The 24,671-nt window shown below is 39.8% G+C and overlaps 1 protein-coding gene and 1 pseudogene across 18 annotated transcripts in view; one reads left to right on the top strand and one right to left on the bottom strand.

Moving 5' to 3' along the window:
• Positions 1-24,671, top strand: part of NEK1 (NIMA related kinase 1) — a 351,041-nt gene that overhangs the window by 96,133 nt on the left and 230,237 nt on the right. The window lies entirely within an intron of this gene.
• LOC119530012 lies at positions 12,928-14,449 on the bottom strand (annotated as a pseudogene).

Genomic DNA, 24,671 nt, shown 5'->3' with positions numbered 1-24,671 from the left:
CCTGACGGCAAGCAAGCACGGGCTAGCTGAAAAATATCTGCGGGTGTATGATTTAGAGCAGAGAGGTTCTCGATCATGTTCAAGGTATAAGGGGCATTGGGGCCATACTGATGGACGGCCTGCCTCAATTCCCTCAATAGTTTGTAATCATATGATTCGTGCTGATTGCCACCTTGGGGATTGATAATAACCGGGTACATTTCTGAGACTGGCTGCGGCTCAAGTGGCTGGTAGCCACCCAGCATGCCAAAAGGTCTAAATGTTGTGAAAGGGTTCCATCTCCAGAAATGTCTCCCACCACTACCTAATGGCAAAGGGTCCTGAGGGCCTGTGTACTCGGGCGGGGGGTACGGCAAAGGTTGCCCCTCCCCTGACCGGCCCATCGGGGTTTCCGGGTCTGGCAGCAAAGGATAATTACATTTACTGGGCATGGCCACTAGAGGGAGCTCTCGGCGAGGTCCTTTGGTGGGACCGCCCAAGGCGTCAGTTGGGAGCTGGGGTGTCCCTGGGGGTGCAGCGGTAGACATTGGCGGGGCGGAAGGCCGCACGGGTGTGGCGGGAGGCTCCTCCCACTCAATTAGCGGGGATGCTTCCGCCTCCTCGTCAGTATCGCTATCTGACTCTGAGTCAGAGTCACTGGACTCCGGCGGTTTGCCCTTATAGGAGCCGTCCGCTGACGAAACTGACTGGGTTTCTTGGAGCGCGCACCGTGCTTCTTGCAAGGCAGAGGACGGGCTTAGGCCGGCAGCCGATTCTAGTTCAAGGACCGCACGGACGGTCTCCCATATGGGTACTAGAATCGGGTCCATACACACGCCCGTCTGGCGCGCTCGGTCTATGTCGCGACCGAGCTTCATCCAAGAGGGTACGCTAAGGCTGCCGGTGCAGGCAAACCAAGGGGCAAAAGTATCAACATCATCAAGAAAACGCTGAAGGGAGCTTTTCCTGACCGAGATACCCCGTTGTTTCAAAAGGTTCTTTAAGGGAGCTAAGAGAGATGAACTTCCGGACTGCCCCATGATTGCAGTCGGCACTATACTTCAGTCACTCGGAGAGCTCTTCCGAGTCCCCCGGGGTCACCTGAAAACCCACGGGCCCTAACTATCATGTAATAAGACGCACTCACCTTCTCGCGTTGATCAGGCGCGGGAAGTCCGCCGTAAGCTCGATGCGCAGCGCTGCTCTCCTCACAGAGGGACCGTCGAGAGCGAGGCAGGAGGAGGAGCGTGCCCCGTACGGGCCACCACTTGTCCGGCGCCGCCCCGCTCGACCCCTGTTCCCCGGCCGGCGAGGGGAGAAACAAGGGATGAGAGAGAGAGAGAGATGCAGACCACGCAAACTGACCTGGCTGGAAGTCACGACTCGAGCCACACGGCGGTTGCGAGAGCAAGTCTTTTACTGAAGCTAGATAAGCATTCTCTGTTACAGGTTTCCACGCGGGGCAGAGTGCCCCGCGGGAGAGCAGCCTCGATGTGGCCGTCAGGTACGGCTCCTAGTGGGCTGTCTCCCCGAGGTTCGCTTGGGCAAACTCTTAAGTACTCTACTCATAACCAATGATCTAGCGCCGCGCATATGCACTCAATTGGCAGATAGGAATAGTGAGTGTGCACGTCATAAGCGGAAGCAGGATATGGGCGCCATCTTGGCTCATTCGATGGGCGGGGGGACTTTGGAGCAGGTTTACAGCGCATGCGCTATGCCCGTCCCGGGAGACGGCTCTCCACAAGTAAGGTGGTTTCTCAGTGTGGTTTTTATCTGTATTTCCTTAATGACTAATGATGTTGAGCATCTTTTCATGTGCTTATTGGCCATCTCAAAATTAACATGTGTAATACTGAACCCCTGATTTCATCCTCTCTCCAAACTGATCTTCCTTATTTCGGTAAATGACATCTCTGTCCGTTGATTTGTTGTGATCATGAACTTTGGAGTCATCATTGAGTATATGTCCTTGAAACATCAGTCTGTCAACTCTGCCTGCAAAATATATTCACAATATGACCACTTCTTATTACCTCTATCTCTACGTTAGTCTTAGCTACCCCTCATTTTTTGCCCGACTAAAAGTAATCTCCTGACTTGTCTCACTGCTTTCAGACTTGCCCTCTTTAGTCTTTTCTTCCCTAAGGAATCAGAGTGATCCTTTTACACTGAAGGTGAGATCATTGCATTCTCCTGCTTGAAACTTTCCAATGGTTTTTCATCTCTCTTAGAAGAAAAGCCAAAGTCCTTACAGTGTCTCCAAAGCCCTCTGATGCTCTCATTCTCTCTCCAGCTTAATTTTCTACTAATCCCCCTTAGTATTCCCAGTCCAGCTATGCTAACTTTCGCATTCCCCACAAGCATGCCAAGATTTATCTTCCCAAATGTGTTCTTGCTGTTTTCTCTTCCTGGAGGACTCTCCCTTGAGAGAATTACATAGCTTTGCTCTCTTACTTCCTTTGGGTCTTCCATGATCCTCTTATATCAAAAGCAACCATCACTTGCACTCCATACCCACTTTTTAAAATCTTCTTTATTCTTCTTTTGTCTTTCTTCATAACATTATTACTATCTAACATACTCTGTATTTTTTTAACTTTTCATTATGAAATAATTTCAGATTTCCAGGACAGTTAGAAAAATAATGCAAACTCCATACAGAAAACTCCAACATATTCCCACACTCCCAGATAAGCAGTTTCACTAATTCTAACATTTTGTCACGTATGTCCACCTGCCCTTCCTTCCTTCCTCCTTGTCTATATCTATCTGTCTGTCTGTCTGTGTATCTATCTATCTATCTGTCTGTCTGTCTATGTAATCTGAACATTTGAGAGCAGGTTACACACATCAGACTCCTTGAACACATAATACTTCCATGTACATTTCCTATGAAAAGTATATTCACTTATGTAATCACCTTCAATTCAATTATCAAGTTCAAAAAATTTGCATTGACATAAAGGTTACATTCTATGTGCCAGTTTTTTCTTATGTCCTAGTAGTGTCTTTTTGAGCCTTTTCTCCTCCGTTCTTTGATGTCATCCAGTATCATGTATTTCATTTCATTGTAGCTCTTTCTTTCTGTCTTTCTTTTTCTTAATTGTGGAAACATATGTACAACATAAACCTCATCCCATCCCCTCCTAAGCATACCATTCTTTGGTATTAATCACATTCATAATGCTGTAGTACCTCACCACCATCCATTACTAGAACTTTCCTCTCACCCAGAACAGAAATCCTACACTTATTTTGCATAAAGTTCCCATTGTCCCTGCCCCCAGCGGTCTGGAACCGAACCTGCATTGTCTCCAAGGTATGGTTTCTAGTGCTTTAATCTTCTCCCTTGCCTGGCCCATCATTTCCTGTCTCCTCGAATGTTTTCTCATCTTTTCTTGAAACCTGGATATTTTGATATTTTGTTATCCCTGGAATTTAGACTCTGTCCCTTAAACTTGTATCCAGTTAGTGTTTTGACAGAGCTTTCTTTGAATGCCAGGGGCCAACAACGACAAAAAAGGAAGCACCATTCCCAGTCATTGCAGATTGACCTGTGTTTGTCTATACAGTGAGTTTAGAGAATAGCTCCAGGCCAAAGCGTAAGTCCTTTCTGGTACTTTCTGTTCATGCAGCTTTTCTTTTTTTTTTTTTTTTTTTTTTTTTTTTTTTTTTTAATCATTTTATTGAGATATATTCACATACCACGCAGTCATACAAAACAAATTGCACTTTCGATTGTTCACAGTACCATTACATAGTTGTACATTCATCACCTAAATCAATCCCTGACACCTTCCTTAGCACGCACACAAAAATAACAAGAATAATAATTAGAGTGAAAAAGAGCAATTGAAGTAAAAAAGAACACTGGGTACCTTTGTCTGTTTGTTTCCTTCCCCTATTTTTCTACTCATCCATCCATAAACTAGACAAAGTGGAGTGTGGTCCTTATGGCTTTCCCAATCCCATTGTCACCCCTCATAAGCTACATTTTTATACAATTATCTTCGAGATTCATGGGTTCTGGGTTGTAGTTTGATACTTTCAGGTATCCACCACCAGCTACCCCAATTCTTTAGAACCTAAAAAGGGTTGTCTAAAGTGTGTGTAAGAGTGCCCACCAGAGTGACCTCTCGGCTCGTTTTGGAATCTCTCTGCCACTGAAGCTTATTTCATTTCCTTTCACATCCCCCTTTTGGTCAAGAAGATGTTCTCCATCCCACGATGCCGGGTCTACATTCCTCCCCGGGAGTCATATTCCACGTTGCCAGGGAGATTCACTTCCCTGGGTGTCTGATCCCACGTAGGGGGGAGGGCAGTGATTTCACCTTTCAAGTTGGCTTAGTCAGAGAGAGAGGGCGGCATCTGAGCAACAAAGAGGCATTCGGGAGGAGGCTCTTAGGCACAACCATAGGGAGGCCTAGCCTCTCCTTTGCAGCAACCGTCTTCCCAAGGGTAAAACCTATGGTAGAGGGCTCAACCCATCAAACCACCAGTCCCCTATGTCTGTGGTCATGTTAGCAACCATGGAGGTGGGGTAGGCGAATACCCCTGCATTCTCCACAGGCTCCTCAAGGGGACACTACATCTTTTTTTCCTTGTTTTTTTTTTTTTTTTTTTAACTTTCCCTTCTTTTTTAAATCAACTGTATGAAAAAAAAGTTAAAAAGAAAACACACATACAATAGAACATTTTAAAGAGACCATAACAAGGGAGTAAGAAAAAGACAACTAACCTAAGATAACTGCTTAACTTCCAACATGTTCCTACTTTACCCCAAGAAAGTTACCTAATATAGCAACATTTCTGTGAACTTGTTCCTACTATATCCATCAGAAATTAACAGACCATAGTCATCTCTGGGCATCCCCAGAACGTTAAATAGCTTATCTGTTCTTCTTGGATTATTGTTCCCCCTTCCTTAATTGCTCTCTATTGCTAGTTCCCCTACATTCTACATTATAAACCATTTGTTTTACACTTTACAAAGTTCACATTAGTGGTAGCATATAATATTTCTCTTTTTGTGCCTGGCTTATTTCGCTCAGCATTATGTCTTCAAGGTTCATCCATGTTGTCATATGTTTCACGAGATCGTTCCTTCTTACTGCCGCGTAGTATTCCATCGTGTGTATATACCACATTTTATTTATCCACTCATCTGTGGAAGGACATTTGGGTTGTTTCCATCTCTTGGCAATTGTGAATAATGCTGCTATGAACATTGGCGTGCAGATATCTGTTCGTGTCACTGCTTTCCGATCTTCCGGGTATATACCGAGAAGTGCAATCGCTGGATCGAACGGTAGCTTTATTTCTAGTTTTCTAAGGAACTGCCAGACTGACTTCCAGAGTGGCTGAACCATTATACAGTCCCACCAACAATGAATAAGCGTTCCAATTTCTCCACATCCCCTCCAGCATTTGTAGTTTCCTGTTTGTTTAATGGCAGCCATTCTAACCAGTGTTAGATGGTATCTCATTGTGGTCTTAATTTGCATCTCTCTAATAGCTAGTGAAGCTGAACATTTTTTCATGTGTTTCTTGGCCATTTGTATTTCCTCTTCAGAGAACTGTCTTTTCATATCTTTTGCCCATTTTATAATTAGGCTGTCTGTACTATTGTCATTGAGTTGTAGGATTTCTTTATATATGCAAGATATCAGTCTTTTGTCAGATACATGGTTTCCAAAAATTTTTTCCCATTGAGTTGGCTGCCTCTTTACCTTTTTGAGAAATTCCTTTGAGGTGCAGAAACTTCTAAGCTTGAGGAGTTCCCATTTATCTATTTTCTCTTTTGTTGCTTGTGCCTTGGGTGTGAGGTCTAGGAAGTGGCCGCCTAATACAAGGTCTTGAAGATGTTTTCCTACATTATCTTCTAGGAGTTTTATGGTACTTTCTTTTATATTGAGATCTTTGGTCCATTTTGAGTTAATTTTTGTGTAGGGGGTGAGGTAGGGGTCCTCTTTCATTCTTTTGGATATGGATATCCAACTCTCCCAGCCCCATTTGTTGAAAAGACCATTATGACTCAGTTCAGTGACTTTGGGGGCCTTATCAAAGATCAGTCGGCCATAGATCTGAGGGTCTATCTCCGAATTCTCAATTCGATTCCATTGATCTATATGTCTATCTTTGTGCCAGTACCATGCTGTTTTGGCAACTGTGGCTTTATAATAAGCTTCAAAGTCAGGGAGTGTAAGTCCTCCCACTTCGTTTTTCTTTTTTAGAGTGTCTTTAGCAATTCGAGGCATCTTCCCTTTCCAAATAAATTTGATAACTAGCTTTTCCAAGTCTGCAAAGTAGGTTGTTGGAATTTTGATTGGGATTGCATTGAATCTGTAGATGAGTTTGGGTAGAATTGACATCTTTTTGACATTTAGTCTTCCTATCCATGAACATGGAATATTTTTCCATCTTTTAAGGTCCCCTTCAATTTCTTTTAGTAGAGTTATGTAGTTTTCTTTGTATAGGTCTTTTACATCTTTGGTTAAGTTTATTCCTAGGTACTTGATTTTTTTAGTTGCTATTGAAAATGGTATCTTTTTCTTGAGTGTCTCTTCAGTTTGTTCATTTCTAGTCATGCAGCTTTTCTTAAGCATGTTTGTTTGGCCCTAAGAATTTCCCCATTTATGCAGATAGGAATGTCCCCTCTTCCCTAGAAAACAGTTTCCTCATGGTCTGGACCAAGCACTGCACTTGTATGTCCTATAGCCAGCAATTCTTTGCCCCTGGCATCACGACTTGACGGCTGTTCTGCAGCATTCTGTAGGAGGGCACTCTGTGCCACCTTCTAACACATGGTAAGTTCTGGGACAGTGGGTCCCTCTAGACCACCACCAGAAAATTGTGCTAGACATACATACTGCCAGTATGTGTATGAGGTTTACTCTGTTCCCTGCAGAACCAGTTCTAGGGATCCACACTGAGACCCTGGGTTGGCGCCATGCTGAGCTGATGAGGGGTGGGGAAGGGACCAGCCAGGATGCCGAAAGATCCTCCACTTATAAGTAGGCTTTTTCTTGATTTGGCACTCACTCTGTTACTGCAAACCTTTACCTGTTTTCTGAAGCTTTGAGAAAGATGTTGCTGCCAGTTCTTACTGGTTGTTCAAAGCTTCTATGGGGAGATACAACTCTGAAGCTTCTCACTCTACCATCTTCATCAGGATCTGGATTTCCATACTCTGTATTTTTAATTTGTTTGTTGTTGGTCTTCTTCATTACAATGTAAGCTCAGTGAAGATAAGGACTTTCTTTTTATTTGCTGCTAAGTTAGTTACTAAAATAGTGTGTACTCAATACTTACTGAATAAGTGAATGAATGATGAATTGCTTAGTGAGTGATAACTTAGACTTTGCCAATTTACTCACAAAACTTAATTCTTTAAAAACAGTATGAATAATGAGAAATCGCCTTCCATCATGCCGATATCCTGACTAGCCCCCCTAGTGAAGCTGGTGACAACTAAAAAAAAAAAAAAACAACCATTTAAAGCTCTGAAGATGGTTCTTAGGGCAAACAGCAAATAAAGAAGCATCCATTGAAGAACATCTAAAAAAAATTGTTTAGAAAAGTGAGTCTGTGCTATGTGAACCTAGACTACTTCCACTTTTCTTGTCCCATCTTAACAAGGCAGACTCAACTCCGGACTGCTGCAGCCAAGAACAAAGGACTCCCTCTCCCTCACCCCATAATCAGAGAGGGTTTTCTTCTCTAGAGGAGCAGGATGTCAGTGCTTCTCATCATGGCCCCAGCTACCCGTTGCTGAGGCTAAGTCATGGGCAAGTGTGATGGAGAGATGGGGCCGCCCTTCTTCCACCCGACATATACTGCTGGAATGGAGGCTGTACCTTGGGAGCAGCATGTTGAGAATACTGGGGATCTGGTCACTTGTGAATCGGTTGTAGTTCCATACCAGGACCAGCAGGCTCAGCAAAGCAAAATCCTTTAATATCTTAACAGCGTTTAATAGGGCAAAAGGCTAGATAATGACCCTGTTTTAAGCCGTAAACATAAGGCTAGTGTCTAAGCCTTTATTGTTAATGTTCAAAGGTATTTACTTCATTGTGGGGTGATGAAGAGAATGCTATAGAGAATTTGATGTTGATTCTTTATATCTAATTCTTGAAATAGAGACTTGATTTTCCTTGAAGTCATTCAGTTCTTTGAATTAATTCAGGTAGTATAACTTTGATCTGAAATTTTCTATAAATTATATATTTTAATAAATTTGCTGCGGTTTTTAAAAGTTATTAACAGCTTACATTGGTGTGGAGCATTTATTATAGTTGATGAAAGCACATTTTTATAATTGTACTATTAACTGTAGTTTAGTGTTTGTGTAGTGTACTTCCATGGGTTTAAAAAAAAAATTTGTTGCGACCATATATACAACCTAACATTTCCCCTTTTAACATTATTTGGATATATATTTCAGTGCTGTTAATTATGTATGCATGTTGTGGTACCATCACAACTATCCATTACCAAAACATTTCCATCTTTTCAAATAGGAACCCTGTACATTTTAAGCCTTATATTCCTGTTCCCTAACCCCACTCTTTCCCAGTAACCTATATTCTACATTCTGACTATGAATTTGCTTATTCTAATAATTTGATATCAGTGAAATCATATAATATTTGTCCTTTGATGTCTGGCTTATTTCACTCAACATGATGTCTGTCTTAAGGGTTTATCCATGTTGTCACATTTATCAGCACTTCATTCCTTTTTATAGCTGAATAATATTCTATTGTATGAATACACCACATTTTGTTTATTCATTCATCAGTTGTTGGACACTTGGGATATTTCTATCTTTTGGCAATTGTGAATAACACTGCTATGAACATCACTGTGCAAATGTCTGAGTCCTTGCTTTCAATTATTTAAGGTATATACATGATAGTGGGCTTGCTGAGTCATGTGGTTATTCCACAGTTAGCTTTCTGAGAATCTGTTGAATTGTCTTCACAGTGGCTGCATCATTTTACATTGTCACAAGCAATGAATGAGTATTCGTATTTCTCCACATCCTTGCCAACACTTGTTATTTTTTGTTTTTTTTTAACGTCAGCCATTCTAATGGATTGAAATGGTATTTACATGCTATAATTAGTTCATATCAGTGAGATCATACAATATTTGTCCTTTTGTGTCTTGACTTGTTTCACATAACATAAATGCCTTCAAGGTACATCCATGTGGTCATGTACTTCAGGACTTCAGTCCTTCTTACTTCTGAATAATATTCCATGGCATGTATGTATCACATTTTGTTTATCCATTCATTGGTTGATGAACACTTGAGTTGTTTCCATCTTTTGGCAATTGCAAATAATGGCACTATGAACATCAGCGTGCAGATGTCTGTTCGCATCCCTGCTTTCAGATCTTCTGGGTGTATCCCAAGTGGTGGGATTGCGGAGTCGTAAAGCAACTCTGTATTTAGCTTCCTGAGAAACTGCCAAACCATCCTCCACAGCAGCTGTACCATTTTATATTCCCACCAGTAGTGAATAAGTGTTCCAATTTCTCCACATCCTCTCCAACACTTGTTGTTTCCTGTTTGTGTAATTACGGCTATTCTAATAGGTGTGAGATGATATCTCATTGTGGTTTTGATTTGCATTTCTCTGATTGCTAATGATGTTGAGCATCTTTTCATGTGGTTTCTGGCCATTTGTATGTCTTCTTTGGAAAGACGTCTATTCAAGTCTTTTGACCATTTTTAAATTGGGTTATCTTTTTGTTGTTAAGTTGAAGGTTTTCTTTATGTATTCTGGATATTAAACCTTTATCTCCCATTGTGTAAGTTATTTTACTTTCATAATAAAGTCTTTTATTTTATTAAAAAATGAAGTTTTTAATTTTGATGAGGTCCCATTTATCTATTTTTTTCTTCTGTTGCTTGTGCTTTGTGTATAAAGTCTAAGAATCCATTGCCTAACACTTGGTCCTGAACATGCTTCCCTACATTTTCTTCTAGATGTTTGATAGTTCTGGCTCTTATATTTAGATTGTTGATCCATTTTGAGTTGATTTTTGTATTAGATGTGAGGTACGAGTCCTCTTTTTTTTTTTTTTTTTTTTTTTTGTCAAATGGAGATCCAGTTTTCCATTTGTTGATGTGAAGGTTGATTTCTGAGCTCTCAATTTGATTCCATTGGTCTGTATGTCTGTCCTTGTGCTAGTACCATGCTGTTTGGATTACTGTGGCTTTTAATAAGTTTTAAGTTCAGAAACTATGAGTCTTCCAATTTCCTTCTTTTTCAAGATGGGACACTTACCTTTCCATATAAATTTGATGATTGGCTTTTCCATTTCTGCAAAAGAGTTTATTATAATTTTGATTGGGATTGTATTGAATCTTAATCACTTTGGGTAGAATTGACATCTTAACTATTTAGTTTTCCAATAAATGAGCTTGGGGTGTCATTCCATTTATTTAGGTATTTTTTATTTCTTTTAGCAGTGTTTTGTAGTTTTCTATGTACAAGTCCTTTACATCTTTGGTTAGATTTATTCTTTGATGTTTGTTTCTGTTAGTTGTTATTGTAAATTGAATTTTTTTCTTGATGTTTTCTTTCAGTTGTTCATTACTAGTGTAGAGAAGCACTACTGAATATTAGGTGTTGCTCTTGTACCCTGCCATTTTGCTGAATTCATTCATTAGCTCTCAGAGCTTTGTTGTGGATATTTTGGGATTTTCTGTGTGTAGGTATGATGGTTTGTAGGTTTTATGAATCCCAGAAAAGATCATGTTCTTAAACTTAATCTATTCCTGTGGGTGTAAACCTATTGTGAACCTTTTGATTAGGTTATTTCAATTGAGGCATGCCCAGGTGGGACTTACTACTCTTATTGGAGTCCTTTCTAAGAGGATGAAATAGAAAGAATGGAAACCTGAAGGAAAAGGACACACAGCAGCTGAGAGAGGAAGCCACAGAAGCCAGAGGCTGGAAACAATGAAACCTGCTAAAGAAGGGAGAGACCAGTAGATGCCATGTGCCTTGCCATCTGACAGATCAGGTACCATCTGATGATGCCTTGATTTGGACATTTTCACAGCCTCAGAACTGTAAGTTTGTAAATGAATAAATCCCCATTGTTAGAAACCAACCCATTTCTGGTGTATTGCATTTTGGCAACATTCACAAGCTAAAACAGTAAGATTATGGCATTTGCAAATATGGAAAGTTTTACTTCTGACTTTCCATTTTGGATGCCTTTTATTTCTTTTTCTTGCCTAATTGCTCTGACTAGAACTTTGAGTACATTGTTGAATAACAGTGGTGACAGTGGTCGTCTTTATCTTTTTCCTAATCTTAGAGGAGAAGCATTCAGTCTTTCACCATTAAATAGAATGTTAACCGTGGGTTTCTCATATATGCTCTTTATCGTGTTGAGGGAGTTTCCTTCTAGTCCTAGTTCTCTAAGTTTTTTTTATCAAGAAGAGGTGCTGAGTTTTACCAAATGCCTTTTTTTTTTTTTTTTTAACCTCAATTAACGTGATCATGGAGTTTTTTTCCTTCATTCTATCAATGTGGTGTATTACATTAATTGATTTTCTTATGTTGGATCACCCTTGCATATTAGGGACACATGTCATTTGATCATGGCGCATTATTTTATTTTATTTTTTTTAGGGTTGGAGGGACTGGTTCTTTATTTCAAAAAGAAATTTGTCAATTTTCAGTATCAAAACAGTCACATTATCGGTTTCTCTTTCTCCTAATCTGGCCCCAAAAGAAACCACACAAAAGGAGGGTACATTTTAAGCCAGTAAGCTTCAGGATGCAAGCCCTACAAACCACAAAGAAACCGCACCAAAAAGGGGGAAACTGGATAGGGAAGGGAATTATAAAAGTTCAGCATCCTGCCAGTCCAGGCTGTGGAGAAAACTCACAGCCAGATGGGGTGGCCAGTACTCCCCAACTCCAAAGAATCAAAACTTCAAAATAATATAAAAATTTTAAAAAAGTTTTGTACATAAGCTATTCAAGATTTTTCCAGTACTGGCTGATACAAAGCATAAGATACAGCACTTTTAGAGACAACAGCTTCAGACTCTGAAAAGGATGATGAGATGTTTCATATGGCTAAATCGTGGCAAAAATTTAATTTTCTTTTCTTTCCTTTTATAAAAGGAGGCAGGAGGGTTCATCAGTTCTCCTTCAACATAAGGGGGACATGATCCATTCTGTGGCGGATGGGAAGAAGGTGAAGAAAGGATGAGACAAAGATTTGGTCTCAGACAGAGGTCTCACCATATTAATTTGATCACTTTTGATGAGAAAAAAATAAATATAATAATAAACTTGCCCTAAGATACCTTAAAGCTGGAAACCTGAGCAGTAATTTTTTTGGTGGTGGTGGTGGGGACTGCTAATTCCTAGAATCACCTTTTTCATTTGCTGGTGCTTTGTATAGAGCAATAAGGTTTCCCGCAATGGAGTCTTTCCCTGGGCCATGTTCAGCTCTCAGTGAGGCAGGCCCATACCTTTTTCCCTCCTCTATGGAGAGAGTACTAAGCTGAAAAGTTAGCTTCCAAAATGACAAAGGGATTAGATTGCTGCTTCAGAGCTGTGGAATTACTTAGAATGTTTTACAGTTGGTTGCTTCAACAACAAAAAGGGGGGTAATTGCAAAATGTATACATCACAACATGCTTTTAAAGACACTTGCAATGTGCTCACATTCCCTTAAATATTGTTCCCAAAGGTGCTCAGCCCCTAGCCCAGCTGCAGTCTCTTGGAGAGGAACAGTTAGTTTGGTGAAAAAGACGTGGGGTCAGGGGTGGGTGGGTTTATAAGAGGAGAAAGCAGCCTTCCAGTTAAAGATCAGCCTTCAGTTTAAAGTTCAGCTTCAGGCAGGCTGCCTTCAGGTGGAGTTGGGGTAAAAGGGGGGAGCAGCAGCAGGTGGGACTGTCATGCTTTACATCTCATTCAGGTCAAGCCAAGTCTGGTCTAGCATTCTTTGTGTACAGAGGTGCTCCTCTTTTATTGCATTTAAGTTTATCTTCCAAATCATCAGTTGTCCTTTACAGCTTGGCTGCCTGTCTCTCAGCAAACTCAGCACAGGTTTCTGCCTCTTTGAGTTTATCAATAAGAATCTTTATCTCTTTTTCATATTTGTCTTCTTTTTGAGAGTACTTTTCTTCAGCAGCACTCAGAACACTTCAGGTTCTGTTCCATCAGTCTGATCTGCTGTTCCATCTCTTGGCAATGGGACTCTGCCAGCTCAGCTCATTCCTCAATGTGTTCCAAGTCCCCTTAAGTAATCACCAATTTGTGAGCCACCTCCTCGTATTTCTGATCTGCCTCTTATTTTACCAGACAAAGGTGGTGGATTCTTTGCCTGATGCACACTAAAATGACCTACTCCTGAGGCACTCGCGTTTCAAAGAGAGAAAGTATTTATTGCTAGGCGGGAAGCAGGAGGGCAGATGGCTTATTGGCCCAAAAATCTGTCTTCCCAAACTGTAGTAATTCTGATAGTTTTATGGTATTAAAAGATGGGCAGGTTTTAGGATAATGAGCACAGTGGCTCCAGATGATTTAATTAGAGGTGATCTAATTATTGAGCATGCGCAGATTGATTACATGCTTAGTCACAGAATGTATGTAAGAAAATGGTCGCCTTAATATGATGGGTGTGATTTTTAGTATTATAATGAGGTATAGGTGACTTGTAGGTTAAAGGCTAAACTACTGTGTATGTCACACAGGCCTATTTTGGTTAGATCCAGCTTCATTTATCAAGATGACTTTGGACTTCGGGTGGGATAGTTCTGGACTGACCCAAGACCCTTTATTAATAAACATTAGAGGCTGTCTTTAGTGATCATAAGACTCTAAAGTTGAAAAACTGGATAAAATGGGTACAAGTGAAGGTTAATCACATGGATTTTATTATCACAAGTGCCCAAGATAAAGGCTGTACAGTCATTATGAGAGATCAAGGCAGCTGGATGATAATTCAGAGATCTCAGTTATTTCCCGCTGTCTATTCTACTATACCAGAAAGCAAAAAGGAACATCTATATGATGATTCAGTAATCATAATCATCCCTTAAATCCTCCTAACTTCTTGATTACACTTGTGCATTGTGCTAGCTTCTTTGAAGTTGGATTGCCTGTAGTTCCATCTTTTCTTCATGTTTTAAAGCCCGGTTGTCGATAACCTTCATACCTCTCTTGCTCTCATCAGCACTTTCTCTGCCTCCTCCAGCTTTTGCAGGGCAGTGGCCAGGTGCTCCTGAGCATGGTCCAGCTCCTCTTCAACCAGCTGGGTCTGATGGTTCAAGGAGGCCACCTCAGCCTCAGCCTGCTCCTGGCCTGCCTTTCTCCTCCACTTCCTGCTGGAGGTGCTTGGTTCTTTGCTTGGTATCATCGGTCTGCTGCTGTGGAGCCTGGATATTGCACTTCACCACCTCGATGGTGGTGATCCCAGACATGGTGCCCACCTAGCATCTGCTTGAGCTGTTCAGAGGAGGTTTCTGCTTCCTCTGTTCATCTTTGCAGCCACTTCTCTGTATAATTCTTTTAATGTGTTGTTGGATTTTGTTTGCTAATATTTTGTTGAGGATTTTTGCATCTGAGCTCTTATGGCATTCAGGTAAACTAATCAAGGCCCAGGCTGAATGCATGGGGCCGCGCTTCCGAGGAAGCATTCAATCAAGAGGTCACACCCTAATCAAACGTGTCACTCACAGTTGGGTGGGTCACATCTCCATAGAAACATCCTAATCCCACCATCCCATGAGATTGGCTTGAAAGGTCATGGTTTTTCTCGGGGGACATAATATATCCAAACTAGGCACACTCTTTAACGGAGATTCTTATATTGTTCGTTCATTATTTTTCTAGTATCCTTCAGTTCTTTCTCTATATTCTCCTTTATCACTTTGAGCATTTTTAAGATTTTTTTTTTTTTTTTTTTTTAAATCTTTGGTATGTCCACATCCTGGTCTTTTTCTTTGGTGTTTTCTGGATTTTTATCTTCTTCCTTTGGATAGACCATCATTTCCTGTTTCTTTGTTTTGTACTGTTTTGTTGCACATTGTCCTGTTAAATATTTAAATATGTTAATTCTGGGATTTATTACCTGTGATGTTTGTTGATTTTTTTAACCAGCAGTTGATAAGATAGAAATTTTCTTTAGTTTCAATTCTCCTATGAAGAAGGTCTGACCAAGTTTAGAGGGTTCTCCCTGTTTTTTTCTAGGCCTTTGTCTTGTTTGTTTGTTATTTTGGAGTTCTCTTGTTTATGGGAGTGTGAATGCCCTCTCTATTTCCCAGGAGACAGACCTCCCTTTCCAAGATGTTTAAAGCAGGCTAGCCTTTGTCCCAGAGTGTCTGCCTCCATAGTTTCTGACATACCTTTCATTGTCTCAAGTTGATTTCACCTGGAGGGCAATTTTCTGGGAGGAAGGCATGCTGGAAAGGAGTTTCCCAAATCAGTCTATCCCAGCAGAAACAGGGCCAGGGACCCATGAATTGTGCACAGACCAACTCCAAAGTGCTGTGGAAAGGGGATCAGGAAGGGCACCAAGAGCTTCTTTCTTGGTTGCTCAAAGTTGAGCTTTCTTTACCTGTCCAGCAAATGCAGCCCTTCAGCTAACTGTTCCCTGTAGCCCCGTGGAAACATAGCATCTTTAAATCTCCTCTGCTTCTGCCTTTATCCAGGACAGGTTGGAACAATGGATGCCTACTGTCTTAGTTTGCTAATGCTGCAGAATGCAAAACACCAGAGATGGATAGGCTTTTATAAAACGGGGGTTTATTTCACTACACAGTTACAGTCTTAAGGCCACAAAGCATCCAAGGTAACACCTCAGCAATCAGGTACCTTCACCGGAGGATGGCCAATGGTGTCCAGAAAACCTCTGCTAGCTAGGAAGGCAGCTGGCGTCTGCTCCAAAGCTCCGGCCTCAAAACGGCTTTGTCCCAGGATGTTCCTCTCTAGCAAGCTTGCTCCTCTTCAAAACATCACTCCCAGCTGCACTCAGTGAGTTCCCTCTCTCTGAGTCAGCTCATTTATATAGCTCCACTGATCAAAGCCCACCCCGAATGGGCGGGGCCACACCTCCATGGGAACATCTCATCAGAATCATCTCCCACAGCTGGGTGGGGCACACTCCAAGCAAATCCAACCAGCACCAAAACGTCTGCCCCACAAAACTACATCAAAGATAATGGCATTTGGGGGACACAATACATTCAAACCGGCACACCTACCCACAGTGTTCTGAATTCGCTAATCAAAAGCCATGATCAGCAATTGGCTATGCCATCCCCAGGACTTGGGAAAGAGGATTTTTATGTCCCTTTCTTTGACCAGGGAGCTAGCCAGGGGCTGGACTGCTTGGCAGCCTGCCATGAGAATGAGGAATGGGTGCCAGTAATCACTCCATGAAGAAAACAATTTACTGGTCTTTACTGTAATAAATTACCAGCCTCTTCCTCCCACTCTTCCCTGGATGCTGTGCAGTGTTCTGCTGGTCTCCAGAATTTAAAAATAGTTGTTTCAAGCAGTCCTTGCCTGTTTAATAGTTCTGGTGGAAGGACTGAATCCTGGGACTCCCTTCTTCACCATCTTCCCACAATCCTTGCTGTGGTCTTCTAGTATTTTTTTATTTGACAATTTTTATAATACAAGTTGAGAAGAACACATATTTCCAGTATCCAAACAGGGCATTTAATTTAACTTAATTTTGTTATGGGCCTTTCCCATATTTATTCAAATATACATGGCTTGTATTTTTTTTTTTTTTTGATTTTTTTTTTTTTTTGATTTTTATTGAGATTGTTCAGATACCATACAATTATCCAAAGATCCAAAGTGTACAATCACTTGCCCCTGGGTACCCTCATACAGCTGTGCATCCATCACACTTAATTTTTGTTCAATTTTTAGAAACTTTTCATTACTCCAGACAAGAAATAAAGTGAAAGATGAAAAGAGAAAAAAAGAAAAGGAAACTCTAAACCTCCCCTATCCTTAACCAACCCCCCTCAATTGTTGACTCCTAGTATTGATATAGTACATTTGTTACTGTTTATGAAAAAATGTTGAAATACTACTAACTGTAGTATATAGTCTGTAATAGGTATATAGTTCTTCCCTATATGCCCCTCTATTATTAACTTCTAATTGTATTGTCATACATTTGTTCTGGTTCATGAAGTGATTTCTAGTATTTGTACAGTTGATCATGGACATTGGCCACCATAGGATTCAGTTTTATACATTTCCATCTTTTGACCTCCAACTTTCCTTCTGGTGACGTATATGACTCTGAGCTTCCCCTTTCCACCTCATTCACACACCATTCGGCACTGTTGGTTATTCTCACATCTTGCTACCAACACCCCTGTTCATTTCCAAACATTTAAGTTCATCCTAATTAAACATTCTGCTCATACTAAGCAAGAGCATCTACATTTTTTCCACAAGGCAGGAGGGAGAGTCATAGAAGGTAGAGAGGCAAAAGAAAGAGGAAACAAAAAAAATGACAGCTAGGAAGCAGCAAAAGGAAAAATAACCTTAAATCAAAGTAGAATAAAGAATCAGACAATACCACCAATGTCAAGTGTCTAACATGCCTCCCCTATCCCCCCCTCTTATCTGCATTCACCTTGGTATATCACCTTTGTTACATTAAAGGAAGCATAATACAATGATTCTATTAGTTACAGTCTCTAGTTTATGCTGATTGCGTCCCTCCCCCAATGCCTCCCCATTTTTAACACCTTGCAAGGTTGACATTTGCTTGCTCTCCCTCGTAAAAGAACATATTTGTACATTTTATCACAATTGTTGAATACTCTAGATTTCACCAAGTTACACGGTCCCAGTCATTATCTTTCCTCCTTTCTTGTGGTGTCTCACATGCTCCCCATCTTCCTCTCTCAACCGTATTCATAGTTACCTTTGTTCAGTGTACTTACATTGTTGTGCTACCATCTCCCAAAATTGTGTTCCAAACCACACACTCCTGTCTTCTATCACCCTGTAGTGCTCCCTTTAGTATTTCCTGTAGGGCAGGTGTCTTGTTCACAAAGTCTCTCATTGTCTGTTTGTCAGAAAATATTTTGAGCTCTCCCTCATATCTGAAGGACAGCTTTGCTGGATACAGGATTCTTGGTTGGTGGTTTTTCTCTTTCAGTATCTTAAATATATCACACCACTTCCTTCTTGCCTCCATGGTTTCTGCTGAGAGATCCGCACATAGTCTTATTAGGCTTCCTTTGTATGTAATGGATCGCTTTTCTCTTGCTGCTTTCAGGATTCTCTTTGTCTTTGACATTTGATAATCTGATTATTAAGTGTCTTGGCGTAGGCCTATTCATATCTCTTCTGTTTGGAGTACGCTGCGCTTCTTGGATCTGTAATTTTATGTCTTTTATAAGAGATGGGAAATTTTCATTAATTATTTCCTCTGTTATTGCTTCTGCCCCCTTTCCCTTCTCTTCTCCTTCTGGGACACCAATGATACGTACATTATTGTACTTTGTTTCATCCTTGAGTTCCCGGAGACGTTGCTCATATTTTTTCATTCTTTTCTCCATCTGCTCCTTTGCCTGTAGGCTTTCAGGTGTTTTGTTCTCCAGTTCCTGAGTGTTTTCTTCTGCCTCTTGAGATCTGCTGTTGTATGTTTCCATTGTGTCTTTCATCTCTTGTGTTGTGCCTTTCATTTCCATAGATTCTACTAGTAGGTTTTTTGAACTTTTGATTTCTGCCGTATACATGTCCAGTGCTTCCTTTACAGCCTCTATCTCTTCTGCAATATCTTCTCTAAACTTTTTGAATTGATTTAGCATTAGTTGTTTAAATTCCTGTATCTCAGTTGAAGTGTACGTTTGTTCCTTTGACTGGGCCATAACTTTGTTTTTCTTAGTGTAGGTTGTAATTTTCTGTTGTCTAGGCATGGTTTCCTTGGTTATCCAAATCAGGTTTTCCCAGACCAGAACAGGCTCAGGTCCCAGAAGGAAGAAATATTCAGTATCTGGTTTCCCTGAGGGTGTGTCTTAGAAAATTGCTCCACCCTTTGATGCCTCAGGTCACTGTGCTTTTCTGCCCAGCAGGTGACGCCTGTTAGCCTATAATTCTTGACTGGTGTGAGGAGGTATGGCCGTGTTCCCCCAGGCTCTGGGGTCTGGTTCTGAATGGAAAGGGCCCCACCCCTTTCCTCCTAGAGAAGACAGACCCCTCAGGTGGAGGTCATTAGCATTTCAATGGTCTCACTCTCTGCTTGTGGTGTCTCCACCCTTCCCAGAGTCACAACCCTGGAAACTGAAAATGACTGGGGCTTTCTCCACTGAGCCAAAAAAGAAACAGATAGTCCCCTTCAGAGCCAGTCCAAGGCGACCCTCTGGCTCTCCCAGGTCAGTCGTCACCCAAAGCCTCTGTCTGTTTTTTGGGGCTGCGTACCTGTAGTGAGCAGTTCACACTCGCTGCTTAAAACCCCAGTTGGAGCTCAGCTGAGCTGTATTCGCTTGCTGGGAGACAGCTTCTCTGTGGCACCACGAGGCTCCGCAGCTCGGGCTATGGGGGAGGGGGTCTCCCGACCTGGTTCCGCAGGTTTTACTTACAGATTTTATGCTGTGTTCTCGGGTGTTCCTCCCAATTCAGGTTGGTGTATGATGGATGGATGGTCTCGTTTATCCCCCCACAGTTATTCTGGATTATTTACTAGTTATTTCTGGTTTTTTGTAGTTGTTCCAGGGGGACTACTTAGCTTCCACTCCTCTCTATGCCGCCATCTTGCCCTAGTCTCCATGGCTTGTATTTTTAATGTAACTCTTATAGTTTTTTTTAAAACATTTTATATTGTGGAATATAATATACATACATAGAAGGGATAACTTTCCAAGTGCAATTTAACAAGTAGTTAGAGAGCAAACTTCAAAGAATGTTATGAGTTACACTTTCACAGTTTCAGTTATTTCCTTTTTGTGAAATATAACATATATGGAAAAAGGTAACTTTCAAAGTATGATTTAACAAGTAGTTATATAGGAAATTTCCAAAAATGTTATGTTACTGTACCGTAGTTTCAGTTATTTCCTTATTGTGAAATATAACATACATACAAAAAGGTGATAACTTTCAAATTACAATTTAACAAGTAGCTGTAGAGCAAATTTCAAAGAATGCTATGGGTTATAGTTCCACCATTTCAGTTCTTTCCTTCTAGCTATTCTAATACCCTAGCAAGTAAGAAAAAGAAAATTATATGGAGATTCAGTATTCATAATCCTGTGTTAAAGTCCATCTTGTCTTTTGCTAACCCTTCCTCTAGTTTAATCACTTTCCCAATCTTCAGGGATGTCTAGGGAGTGACCACCCTAACCTGTTCATGTTGAAAAGGGGTGTTGACATCATGGGAAAAGGGGACACATCTAGTTGATGTTCTTCAAGAGGCTATTGCCTCTGGGTTTGGGGACTTAGCTGGCATTGGAGCTCTCTGGAGGATTTAAGTTTCTGAAGAATAAACTTAGTGAGTGAAACTTTTAAAGAGTCTCAGATAGGGACCTGGGTATTCTTCAGGGTTTTCGGGACTATTATTTACTTGGGCTTATCATACTGTGGCCATTTGGCATATCTAGGTGAAGCTTGCATAGGAGTAACCTCCCTGACAGCCTCTTGAGTCTATTTGAAATCTCTTAGCCACTGAAACCTTATTTTGTTGCCTTTCTTTTCCCCTTTTTGGTCAAAAAGGCATTCTCAACCCCTTGTTGGTAGGATCAGGCTCATTCCTGGAATCCATGTCCCACGTCACCAGGGAGACTCATTCACCTGGGGAGGCAGGTCCTACATCGGAGGGGAAGGTGATGAATTCATTTGCAAAGTTGGGCTTAGAGAGAGAAAGCCCACATTTCAGCAACAAAAGAGGTTCTCTGGAGGTGATTCCTAGGCATAAGTATAAGTGGGCTTTGCCTCCTGTTTACAACCATAAAGTTTCACAAGAACTTTATTTTCACAAGAAAATTACTAAGAAAGTAAGAAACCCATTAGGGAGTGATGGAAATGGAAAGGCATAGGGAAGAGGAAGAAGAGATGCAGTCATCAGCCGAGTCTTTCCAAGAGTTGCTTCAGTCTAATCCTACTTGGGAACTCTGGAGCATGAATTATGCCTTTGTTCCAACTGAAATCAAATGAGCGGGATTTTCATACTTCCATACCTCTGATAGTTTTCAGATAATTTTGCATTCTGATGCTTTGATTTAAAAGCAAATTATACATTTTCCACATATTTTTATTTATTGTTTTCAGTGTTTGTATTATATCTGATTGATATGAAACGAGTCAGGTTTTTTCCATTTTTATGAATGTGCTTTTTTTAAAAAAAATCATTCCCTGGATCAAAATTTCTTTGGGAATATTTCTTACAATGGAGGTCGGTGAAATATGGATTCCAAGTAAAGATATTTCATAGATATTTTTGAAATGTTCATTTATTCCTAAATAATGTGTATAAATGCATTCCATTTTAACTTTTAAAATATATGATGTAGAATCTCTAGTTCTGTCAAGAAATGAAACTACTTTGGGGTGTCAGAGTGTTTTTATCCTTATGCCACTTGGTCAGTAAACAATAAACACTGGGTAAACTTGGGAAAATAGTTTTGTCATATCTCTTGGCAAAGTTTTGCCCTGACTGAATGGAGAGATCAGAACTCATGGTGAGACTGAACTAATGATCTTTTTATGCAGGATTGTAGCCAAGAGTATAATCTGTTATTTCACATAGCTGACGTAATCAAAGAGTATGTTGTTTCTCCTAATGTTTCCCTCATTTAAAATTATTTAATATTAATCATTATCTAAGAGCAGCATGCCACCTGGTGTGAAAATTTTCAAATTCCTGTTACTAACATTCTGAATAATAGATATAATTCTACCAAATATTCTGCATGCTAGATAAACAATTCAGATGGTGTTATAAATGTTTTTCATTTCAAGCAAGATTACTGCCCTTACACTTTTTGAGGCAGATAAGTGATTTTCTAAGCCACCCCAGCCCAGAGCTAATTAAAAATTAGCACTTGGAGTTTCATCTAGCCTATTTAACATTCCTTTTAAAACTGCATTTGTAAAATATTTTAAATGTGATTTTTTAAAGTAATTTTTCCTGCTTTTTACCCTTGATTTTTATATGACTCAAATTCTTATTTTTAGCCTTTTTTTTTTTTCCTGCTTTTCTAGAAGTCCTATATTTTTTTTTTGGATTGAAAATCGCAAGTGCTTGTTGGAATTTTTTTCTACTGAGCTTTGAAAGTAAGGGAAATTTATATGGAATACCATAATCACTTAACAGCAGCACCAATTTTAAATTTCACAATTTTAAGTGAATGGATATTCAGTTATTACTCAGCATATCAAAAATATTTGCACATCATAAAAATTTTCTTTGCTCCAGTTTCTGTAATAGTCAGTCATTTTTTAAAGGCTTCTGTTCAAACAAAAGAATGGTATTAAACCACCAGAGGGAGTTCCATGGCTACATTTCAGTATTTTGGCTCCAGTTTTAAAAAAAGTAATACAAAGCAAAACAGTTCTTCTAGTATAGATAATGTTTTGTTTTATTATATTTTTCTCTTCTATGTTGAAATTGTGTTCAGAAAATACCTGTGTGATCTCAGAGGAAAAACTTGGTGTTTTCATTTTATACATATTTGGGTATCTTAAACATAAGGCAGTGTGGGATATCAAGATGAATACAATCTTTCATGTAACTTACCTAAACCTGTGTAGGTATCCTAGTTCAACTTCTGTTCTTGTTCAACAATCATTGTGTTATATTCTTTAGGTTTTTTTTTTTTTTTCAATTCATGAAAGAACATTTTTATTATTGTACTATTAATTTTTTTTACCTCCAGCACTTTTACTGTACTATTATTTTTTTTCTTTACTGTTGTGATTTTTATCTATATAAGACATTTTAATGGAGAGAAAAGAAAAACAGAGACTTCAGAATCAAATTCTGGTTCAAATCCCAGCTCCAACATCTTTTAAGGATTAGTAGATATCCAATATTAAGATGAAAATTTGCCCTACCTTAACTTTTTTTTTCCAGTTTTTAAAATTGAGAGTGTTCACATACAATACAATTATCCAAAGATCCAAAGAGTGCAATGACTTTCCCATGGTACCAACATACAGCTGTGCATCCATCGCCACAGTTAGTTTTTTTTTTTTTTTTTTCCACTTTTTAGAACACTTTCATTACTCCAGAAAAGAAATAAAGACACACAAAGAAAGGAAACTCAAATCCTCCCATGCCCCTAACTAACCCCCCTCCATTATTGATTCATAGTATTAATATAGTACATTTGTAACTGTTGATGAAAGAATGTTAAAATACTACTAACTGTAGTATATAGTTTGTAATAGGTATACATTTTTTTCCTATATGCCCCTCTATTATTAACTTCTAGTTATAGTGCCATACATTTGTTCTAGTTCATTAGAGAAATTTCTAATATTTACACAGTTAATCCTGGACATTGTCCACCACAAGATTCACTGTTTTATACATTCCCATCTTTTAACCTCCAGCTTTCCTTCTGGTGACATATGTGACTGAGCTTCCCCTTTCCACCATTTCACACACCATTCAGCACTGTTAGTTATTCTCACAGTGTGCTACCATCACCTCTATCCATTTCCAAATGTTTAAGTTCACCCTAGTTGAACATTCTGCTCATAATAAGCAACTGCTCCCCATTCTTTAGCCTTGTTCTATATCCTGAGAACTTACATGTCTGTGAGTTTACATATGATAATAAGTTCATATCACTGAGACCCTGCGATATTTGTCCTCATGTGTCTGTCTTATTTCACTCAATATAGTGCCTCAAGGTTTCTTCATCAACCCATTTTTTTTGAAGACGGTTTTGTTCACACACCATACATTCCGTCCTAAGTAAACAATCAGTGGTTCCCTGTATAGTCATGTATTTATATGTTTACCACCATCTTCACTATCTGTATAACGACATCTCCATTTCTTCCACAAAGGTGGAGGAAGAGTCAAAAAGGTAGAGAGACAGGAGAAAAAGAAAAAAAGAAAGGGAGGGAAAAAAAAAGAAAAAGAAAAAAAGCCATGACAGCTAGGAAGCAATAAAAGGAAAGACAGCATTAAACTAAAGTAGAATAAAGAATCAGACAACATCACCAATGCCAAGAGTCCTGTACTCTTCCCCTATGTCCTCCCCCCATATGCATTTAGCTTTGGTGTATTGCCTATGTTATATTAAAGGAAGCATAATACAATGTTTCTGTTAACTGTAGTCTCTAGTTTGCCTTGACTGTATTTTTCCCCCAATTCCACCCCATTTTTAACACCTTGCAATGTTGACATTCATTTGTTCTACCTCATGTAAAAACATATTTGTACCTTTTGTCACAATCTTTGAGCACCCTGGGTTTCACTGAGTTATACAGTCCCAGTCTTTATCTTTCCTTCTGTACTATTAATTTTAGTTCAACATTTACAATAGGGTTCACTGTGTTGTACAGTCCTATGTATTTTTTATATACAGTTTTATTGAGATATATTCACATTCCCTACAATGATCCACAGTGTACAATCACTTATTCACATAGTTGTGCATTCATCTCCAGAATCAATTTTTGAAAATTTTCCGAAACCCCCCCCCAAAAAATAAA

The sequence above is a fragment of the Choloepus didactylus genome, chromosome 3 (genome assembly GCF_015220235.1).
Source record: "Choloepus didactylus isolate mChoDid1 chromosome 3, mChoDid1.pri, whole genome shotgun sequence".
NCBI classification, from domain to species: Eukaryota; Metazoa; Chordata; class Mammalia; order Pilosa; family Megalonychidae; genus Choloepus; species Choloepus didactylus.
The sequence above is the reverse complement of the archived record's forward strand: the minus strand, read 5'-3'. Positions and strand labels throughout refer to the sequence as shown.